Below are 10671 nucleotides of genomic sequence, written 5' to 3'. Positions count from 1 at the left end.
ATGTAAAAAATCACTCTCAGATTGGTAAATTTTGCACCAAATAATAAAAAACCACAATCTAATTATAGAATTCACTATTTAGAATTGTGAATTTACAAATTTTACCTGTTATAAGTATTTAAGTTCATAGAAATATTAAAAATAATTTTTTGACTTATGGGCTTTTAAAAGAAAATGGAGCAAAAAACAATGACTTATAGGGTTTTAAAGGAAAATAGAGACACTTGATTTTGATATGGAGGAAAATAAAGTCAGTTAAACAGCTAAAAATGTTTATTATAATTTTACATTAGTAAATCTAACATATAATTATGTTTCATGTTAATATATAAAACAAAGTTCTGGAGTTTTAAGCAATATTTTCTCAATCTATCTCAACATCTCCTTTATTGACAGTTTTTCCATGAGAATATTTTGTCGTAGAACATCTTTATTTGTTCATCGTCCAGGTAAATAAGGCTTTAATTTTTCAAGAGTCATCCATTTTTTTCTTGTTTATTGGTACAACAATCCTCTTGATAAGCTTTTTGTGTAGGCAGGTTCAACCTATTACGGTTTTGTGTTTTTTATATCAAAAGTGTGTTAGGTTTACACCATCAATGAAGTTCTTTTGCTTTTACTATACCAGGATTTTTCATGTGAATGGGAAAACTGCATGAAATTTGAGATTTTAAAAGAAACCTTTTTTTCTTTGGGCACATCTTTGCCTCGTGTTTCCTGAGAAATTACATTCTTTTTAAAAAATGCAGGCCACCAATCCTTGAAATTTAAAATGTCTTCTGACTCAGGTAGGACCACATAGAACTCATTTTTTTATGAGGCACTTAGGAACATTTCAGCATATTCCTTAACAGTGTACACTCTGTCGCACCTTCTCACTTTTCTTTTAATAACTGAAAAGTCCCTATCGCAGGGCAGAAAAGAATGCCCTCTAATAGGAAAATACTGCTCTACTGTCTTAAACTTTCCTGGTGGAGGCCAAGGCATTTGCCAATCTGAGAAACTGAGTGGTTTTTTATTTTGGCCTCCCACATCCGTCAGAAAAAATATGTAAGTGTTCAATCCCTTCTATTAAATGATTTTGAATGTAGCTCAACAGAAATGAACAGACTTCATTTGGGCCTTTACCACCAATTCCCTCATGATACATAAAAAATACTACACTGTTTGTCTTTAAGATTATGGACACAGAAAACACTAACAGTGAGTTGTCTGAGATAAAATGTTTCTTGGACTGGGATAGTTGGTAGCTGTAAATTTTGCATATAATCAATACATATGCCACCAATATTTTTCATTAGTAGCAGCCTGTTCCTGAACTTCGTTGATTTTATAGTAAAACTTTTTAGCCCTGCGCTTATGGACTATTTTTTCAGCTACATGGACTCTTTTAGCTATATCATTCAAGAATTTACTTTTAATTTTTATCTCAAGAGCCTCACAAGTACAGCAAGTGTCGACCTGTGGACGACCAAAATGCAGAGTAAAAATTTTCTTTAAATATTTTAAGATAAAATTTGTACCCAATATCAATATCTGGATTCGCCTGTTTAAACAGTTTATACATCTCAAGAACATTAAGTTTTTCATTCAAGTAGCTATAATCAGTTGTACCATAGTGTGTTATTTTCACAGGAAAGGAAGCGATATGTTCTTTAACTCTATTGACAAAATTAGTTGGTTTTGCATTGCCCGGGACAACTTTTGCCTCTCATATTCCTGAGGATTTTTACCCTCTGTTAGTAGTTTTTGTCAATCTCCTGATGCGGTCACTAACTTATTCCATGTATATTAGAGAATGCAAGTTTGCATACCTGCTGCTTCCCAGATGGTGTTGATACTTCGTAAATGAATGTATTTCCTCTATCTGGCTTACGTGATATTTCACTTGATTTCCTCCGCCGTTTCTGTTTAACTTCAGTTGCTGCAATCAAAGATTGTAGATAGTTGTCTTGCTCATTTTTAGACCCCAAACTTCTAAAGGTCTCAAATATCCGTTTCCGTTCTTCATCTGCCACTTTTGTGAAGCACTTCCGCCGACACCTGAAAAAAACAACAAATTATTTCTGGGAATATATCTATTTATTTAAAGTTTTTTAAAGAGTTTCTTCAATGTTATAGATTATATTGCATCAATTAGGCCATGTTGCAATTGGTTTTGTGTGAGTGTGTTTAAAATATTTTTCTTCACTTTAACACATCAAATTTATTGGTTTCATATAAGGATAGAAACTTAGTCTATACCAAAGTGTATTGTGAAAAGGATTTTTTAAAGAAAGTTTTAGTTTATTAGTGTTACTACTCCAACAGTAATAGGTAGGCGTATGGTGCGTTCATGTATGTGTGTGTGTGTGTGTGTGTGTGTGTGTATAATTATATATTAAATTGTGTTTACAGGATAAGAGCTAAAAAAGTAGGCTATCACAAACACAATGATAGAAATTATTGCTATAGCACTATGACAGCTAAGGTAGAAAAACTGACGTAGTCCATAATAGGACAGTAGTAAATAATAAATGTTTTTACTTCTATCTTTTATAATCTACTATTATATGACATTTAAAGAGATATGCACATAAAATATGTACAAATATGTAAGCTTAGTACTTGAACGAACATAATTAAAAGTGAAAAATACTTACTTGCAATCTTCTCCTGGAGTTATTTCTCTGGTACTTCTTTTCCAGTCCAACTTATGTATGAGCTTCCTGAAACTCTGGCTTTTTTAATTATTTCGGCCTTGTACTCGGATTTATTGAGAACACCCTTTTTTCCTTTTACGTTTTCTGAATCTCTAAATTAACATCTAGCTCATTCATTCTGATAATGATTTTAAAATGTTTCAATTTCGATATTAGACGAACAAAGAAAATAGGCTACTCTTTAATATCCCACCATAACCTCAAACCTGGGGCTGGAATTGTTAGTGCAATGTAAACAGCTGATCACTGATCAAGGTGTCAGCTGTTGCTGCTGTTCACTTGAAAACACTATAAGTCACTGACTTATGGTGTTTCTCAAGTGAACTAAAACTTTGTGGCATTATAAAGTTGGTAAAAAAAGTCTGACTTATGTTGTTTCTCAGAGGAACTGTGTATTTATTAATCTGTTGATTGCAAAAATATAAAAAAAACTAAATTTAGCTAAAAATTGACTTATGGGGTTTCTCAAATGACCAATTCATTTGCGTTACGTAAATTTTGAAAGAAAATGTCATACAAGTATTTTCTCGCTTTAATGATGATTTCTATGGCCATTAATATAATTGTTTATTTATTAGAGCAATATCAGTTCAATGCGCTATAAATAGATTGTATCTGTCGTGATTTTATATTAATAAAATGTCAGACAAATAAATAGTTATATTCCCGCCAGACAACTAAATAGAGACTTTCAGTATACTATATAAGGATAGTTGATTATGATTTAACATTTATTTACGTGTCTGACGATAACCTCTATAGATCGAGTATACAGATTTAGATATTTATGCTGTAAGTAGAAAGTTATTGTAGATAATCTTGAAGTTGTTGAAGTAGATTACTATAGAACTTTTTCTTTCTTTTCCTTAAACTCGTTGCTCTGTGGTATAATTGTAGTTTTTAAATCATGGTCACGACCTATGAGGATATACAGGTGTATATGTAAGGACAATACAGTGGTGTATGTGCAGGAAAATACAGGTATATGTGAAAGGAAAATACAGGTGCTTATGAAGGGACAATAAAGGTATATGCGTGGAAAGTACAGGTATATATGCATTGACAATAAAGGTGTACATGCGGGGTGAACACACAGTAAATGCACCACCCTGGTAATTTTATTTAGTAACCAATTATATGCCAAAGGCATCGCACATAAGTAATGCTGGACGATTCACAAGCGTTTGACTCTATGAGCCACAAATTGTTGGTGAACATGAAACATTATAGTTTTAATGAAAGATCAATCGAGTGGGTTCAAAAGTCAGAGTTCAGATTACAAAGTTGGGGCTTCTGTACAGGGGAGTTGCCTGACACCTGTGCTCTTCAATTTGGGCTTATCTGCTAATCCCAGCTGTGTGCAGAACTGCACAGTCCATCAGGAAGTAGATGATTACTAGCTGCACCCTTCACAATAACTCATTTTTACATGGTGATAGTCCTGAGGGATCCACTCAGAGTAAGGCTGGAATTTGGTAAGAGGGGTTTCTCATACCATGGACAAGAGATGTAATAATATACCAGAATCCTTGAAAAATGTTGTCTCGGTTCATACTTTTAAGAAAAAACAGAATGTCTATTAAAATATTGTCATTAGGTAAATCATCGTAATTCAGTTATTACCTTTACAGTTAATTTTAAGTATTGTAGTTTATACCTAATAATTGTACTTGTTTGTGTCTTGTGTGAAGTTTGACGCGAGTTGTTCTGCAAACCACTCATATTGCACTAAGAAACGCTCTAAATAAAAGTAATTGTTATTTATTTGTACAAGTTTCGGGGTATATGTTTTCGAAGAGATGTATGTCATTATTTGGAAGTAAGGATAAATTAAATGTACTTTTATTGCAAACGTTTTTTAACAATTATTAATAGGTTTTAAAAAGTAACTGTGATTTACTGTATGATTTATTTAGGCTTCAGGGTTGGTTTGAATCATTAATTTTCCATAATTGAATGATTAATTAAGGTTATATTGGCCAGTGGGAAGATCAGTAAAGAGAAAAGATGAGTGGAAGCTCCACGAGAAATAAATACATGAAACGCTATAAATGCGGTAAAATGTTTCAGTACACCTTGTGAATTTTAGAATTTTTCTATGTTTATCACGATTATTTTTCTATGTTTACAACTTTAAACCCTTCATGGGATAAAGTTGATATAAAATGTGCCCTTTCTCTTGGAATAAATCGGTTCCGGACCGATTATTAGGATACTTTCCAATCTATGAATTTGTGATTAAAAATGTTTACCGCCCACTATCCTCTGCTTAGAAATTTCACTGCCATTATTACAGTCCATTTTTTAATTGGTCTCAGTTTTTAAAGTTCATAATAACAGTCTTTCCCACTGTTATGATATTTAAATAAAGAATATCTCCAAATACCATGCCTCAGCAAAACACGTATTCTCATTAATCAAATAATCTTGTAAATTTTTTTATGGCAGGTAAACCGGAGTTAGCTTTGCCCTGCATAATAGGGTAACACTGTGACAACAGCCCCACAGCGCATTACATCACATCATTGGTGCCGTGGTCAGCACTGTATTAATGTGGCGTTATCAACGATAATGATGACGTAAACAGCCTGCCCGGCTGGGTTCATAGATAATTTTGTAACATGATTTGCATGGGAACATCGGACACATGTTATTCGAAATTAAAATTCAGTTCAACTTATTTTAGTGTGTCTATTTCATATTACATCCATTCGTATCAAAATAGTCCCGATAAATTATTAAATTAGTTGTGGTATACAAAAACTTAAAACTATTAAAAATTTTATTTAAATTCATGCTTTTTTATAAAAATTTAACATTAATCACATTTTCCGTATCGAAAGTAAAGCAAATATTACGAACTCTGAGCGAGAATACATCTAAAAATTCATTGTCCGTACTATAAAAATATTTTCACTCTTATCAGATGTTCGTCTTCTTGGCCTTTGCTTTCAATGTATTAACAATTCAATTATGCCAACCGATAATCAAAGTCAAAATATTCTATGTTTTGAGAAGGTACGCTCTCGCATTTTCTGAGGATCAAAAACAACATCTTAGTGTACACAATTTTCACAAAACACGTTATTTTAAACTTAAAGTAACATCCACTTCGGTCAATTAAAATACCGTAACATAAATGATATTAACAACAGTGTTTATCTCTGGAGAACTTTACAAGCCTTCCCGTGCAGCCACCTGATCACGTATAAATTAATTATGAATTAAATAAAAATCAATTAAAATAACATAAATAACAGTGTTTATCTCTGGAGTTTATAAGCCTTCCCGTATAGCCACCTGATCATGTACATATTAATTATGAATTAAATTACAATGTACCTTAAAGTTTGAGGAGAGTTTCGTTTTAGTCCATAATATCCACACAGAAATATTGCATTGCAATGTGTGCTGGTTTGTGAGAATCTGAGATGCATTAAATTCATCGATTGGACATATTTATTTTGAATAAATTAGGTTTAATCTAAGAACCTATAACTTGCCAAATTCAAGTTGAGAGATACTCTTCGGGTTTCCTGGTTGAAATAATAAATGTTTTAATAAATAATAAATAATATATATATATATATATATATATATATATATATACAGTATATATGTATAAATAAATCAAGTCATATTAATATATAGTGTACATTTAGGTTACATAGAAGAAAATCTTCAAGAAGACTAACTTTGATCATGATTGATAATTATTTAAATTTGTGTGATAATTATATGAAGTTTATCATCGGTGCTCCCCTACATCACTAATGCAAAATCATGTTTCTAATAAAACTCTGTCTACAAAATTACGATAATTATAATAGTTAAGATAATGAGTGTGCTATAGATAATAAATCAAAGAAAGTTTTGACATAAAAATTTTATCCATAAAAGCTGTTGCAGTAAGATATTAACTTCGCTGAACTCTTGAGCAGCGCACCTCGGCGGGAGCAATGAGGTATAAAATTAACTACAGAATAATAGTGCAACTAGACGCCGGAAAATTGAACCTCTATATCGTCCTCAAGGGAATACAGTCTTTCTGTAAAACATACTTAATACATTCTGGAGAGCAGTTTCATATAAAGGAAAAGGATATAAATCTCTGACTAGTTATATATTTAAAATAAGGGCATGTAAATATGTCTTTAATCTTTGATATTGTATTCGAAAAAAAACAAATCATAGACGTTGATACGTATGCTATGTTGTAAGTAGACAATTTAGAAGTTAGCATTTCTATAATATACGTGTGATCTGAGAACTCATCAGGTGGCAGTTCCGTAATATAAACGATATAGTGTTGACATAACCGAACGAAGTAATAGGTACAAAAGTTTCTAACATTTAACGGGGACAGGATTTCTTTACAGAAATTGTATTTTAGAACCAGCTGTTGGAGGGATTATAATAAGAATTTCTTAAAAGTTAATTGTATGTAGTACAGAAAAACGCATGATATTCGTAACTTTCTGTTCTTAACATAACCTAGTCCTCTTGACATAAAGCATAATTTTATGTCATGGGCTCTAATTAAACTGTAAAATTGACAAGGTTTCTCTGCTTGAAGTATAAAACTAGATTGATTCTAAATAAAAACACCTAAATAAGATATATTCATAATGTATTTGTAAAAATTACATTCTTTATAGAGAAGGTATCGTTCCTAATTAATTGTTTCTTGAACAGTTTTTATTTGGTTGAGAGAATAAGTTCTATTATAATACACAAATTTAGTTCGTGTTAATATCAACACATTTGGGCTACAATGTTAATTTTGGTCTCAAATTGTTATTTATATAATTATAATCAATTTAGAATAGATTTCGGTCGGCACCTATCTCCTTCCATTGTGACACTTCCCCACCAAAGAGAGGAATATTTTTTATTACTTTTTATTATTTCATGATTCCTATACCATACAATTCGGTTATAAAAATATACTTTATTCAAAAAAAGATCTCTATTGTCTTTGTCACCGTAAAGTGGCTTTTCCAAAGAAACGAAACGGAGCTATATCCCGCTCTGAAGCCAGGGAAAGGATCATGTGAAGCTGGGAAGACTGAAGATGGCGAAAATACAAGTGATTGTTGGACAGCTTTGTTGATCGTAGTCCAGCGAGCGTGGTGGAACACGAGCGTGAGAAGATGAATTTTACCTGATTACCTGACCCTCACAGGTATTGGAAATTTCTCAGCTTACCTGTTCTAAATAGGCAAGTTTTGGAGACTCGGAATATAACGGCCTTACTGCAGAAAGTGGGAGACCTTAAGATAGCCTTCGGGCAACTTTCGCTTTTACTATCGACCAATAGTCTTCAGTATCTCTGCGTTTGTAGAGTGTGAGATGAAATCCACTCAAGAAAGACAGAGAAAGAACACCATTAGTGTTACCCAGCTTAAAGAACGAAGAGGTGTCATCTGATGACTTTCTAGTAATGCACTAAGTGGTCTGGAAAGGGAATGACGCCAAATTGGGGAATTTTACAGGGAGAGATTTCAGTTTTAAGGCATATTCAGATACTCTTTAAAGAAAAAATTTTTTAATATTTCCGCGAGGAATTGTAGGAATTTATTTAGTGGCATCTTGTAGTCAGGTCTGCAGCAATACAGCTATACAGGATGTGAAATGTAGTTAAGGATGTGAAATGTTTACATTATGTGTATTCAATATTGTGATTGAAGGGAATGACGTGTTTTTGTATTTATAAAATGTAATCTTACGTATTATTTTGGTAAAAATTAAAATTTTAAATATAAAATTTTAATTAAAATTATCATTTCATTAACTCATAATTAATGAAATCACTATTTATGGAAGTAATAATTCATACACATACTGTAAAAAATTGACACTCCTATTTATTTACAGTTTATCATTTGGACCGATAATAAAATTTCCCGTATTTCTTATCTTAAGGGGAGTCGGAACGCCCATCTTCCCCATGTTAACAAAGGTACATTTTTATCAGAAAGTACTTAGGCTACAGTCATAATTTTTTCAACATTTGTTTATTACCTTATTTTGTGTAATCAGACCCAACTTGGATAATTTTCAAAAAGTTTTTCCTAGTGAAAAATTTTTTTTTCCAAATCAATTTAAAAAATCACGTAATCGTTTGGTAAAAGTTTTATAGCAGCAAAACTAAGATTGCAAATTGCATGAAATTGGGTCTGATTGTTGGCAATAGCCTATAGATTACGTGCAAAAAATATCAGTACTGTATCTTGAATACTTCCTGAGAAAAATGTACCTTTATGAGAAAAATGCTAACTTTCCGGAAATCGCATTTATTGTGAAAACAAGACTAAATGAGGCTCTAGGTCTACCTTATAAAAGTCCTGGGCCATACTGGGGTCCATCTGCTTCATCATACTTTTCATTTTGAACCATTCTTCTTTTTCTTCTTTCTTGTCTGGCTTCTTTCCTTATTCCTTCCGCAGCTTTCTCACTTTTCCTCTGTCGCAATTCATCAATTCCGCGCAAAGCACTCACTGACCTATCACATAAACTTAGTCCAAGCTTCTGGAAAACTTCAAGTTTGCCACTATTTCTATCATTGAACGAAGTGACAGCATCATATACACCAAGTTTCAACGTATCCAGCCTTACCCGTTTTGGAATTTTGGCCCATACCACATTGTTGAAGCTCTCGTTTGGATTCTGCGTATGTCCGTGTAAACATTATTTTAACAACTCAGAATTTGTTAGTGCCCTGTAGATGTATTTTATTTCTAACATTATCTCTTCAGGTAGGCTATCTTTGTGGTCATAAACTGTACCTTGAGCCTTAGCCTTCTCATAACCACACCACGAGTCTACGCCTTTCGGACACAAACCGTGTTGAGGATTTTCATTAGTGGAGAGTTTATGAAAGTAGGTGGCCCAAATATTTTTCTTCATTTCTTCTACATTCTTTACACCTCTTCTTATTGCAAGGCCATAATATGTTTGTAATTTGTCTATTTGGGCGTCTGTTAGTCTTTTCTTTCCCCCAAGCACCTTACCGTCACCTAATTTTATTTTTATTTATTTATTTCACAACAAACATAGGCTAATAGGAAAATCAGATGTCAAGTAACATTAGAGGTAACACAGAGTAATAATCAAGTCATAGAGGTTAAAACTTCTCTGTGTATAGAGAAGTGTGCACTATACAATGTGCTGAAAGAAGTGGTCAGCTTTCTCAACGCGTTTTCCCGACCAAAAACAGCTGACATACCTCTAGTTTTTATTTAATTTTGAAACTTAGGAATAAGATACAACTGTGAGAGTTATATTTTTTTAAAGGGAATAAACTAACAAATCAAAATAAAAAATAAAAAAAAATTGTATAAATTTTATTTTTTTGCGTTCCGACTCCCCTTAACTATAACGCCTTGTAGTGTGATCACATTTATTCGCTTTCTATTTTTACGCGTAACTTCAGGGAAGTTATCGAAACGGCTGAAATAAAGAAAATCTAACATTGGACCGCTTCAAGAAAGTATAGGGAACACAATGTCTACTAAGTTAAAAAAAATAGAACGTTTAAAATCGTTACACAACTTTTTTTTAAATGAGATGCCAATCCCCTTTTAAGCATTATTCTGCCCGTCATCATGGGCTCCTGGCCTGTGCGGGGATATTAATCAGAGTACAGAGGGAGAGTTGATACAGTATAAAGTAGATGCCACTGATAAAAAGTGCTACGGTCACAGACATGACTTGAACCTGCGCGCCTCTGACCGGCTCTTACCGAGCCGTTACTTAATTAATGAAAGTAAAGGTATAATCCAATTAATGAATTAAAATGGGGATTTCTAGTGTTGTTTGCCTTATGAGATAAATTTTTTTACAAATCTTAATATTGTATTATTTGGCCAAGGAGGCGCGAATCGCATGGTAAGAAAACTTTATAACTTTAAACGCAAACAGTAATATATTATATACCACCAAACAAAATTCATTAATCACAGAATCT

Source organism: Homalodisca vitripennis, chromosome 3 (assembly GCF_021130785.1).
Source record: "Homalodisca vitripennis isolate AUS2020 chromosome 3, UT_GWSS_2.1, whole genome shotgun sequence".
Taxonomy (NCBI): Eukaryota; Metazoa; Arthropoda; class Insecta; order Hemiptera; family Cicadellidae; genus Homalodisca; species Homalodisca vitripennis.
The sequence above is the reverse complement of the archived record's forward strand: the minus strand, read 5'-3'. Positions refer to the sequence as shown.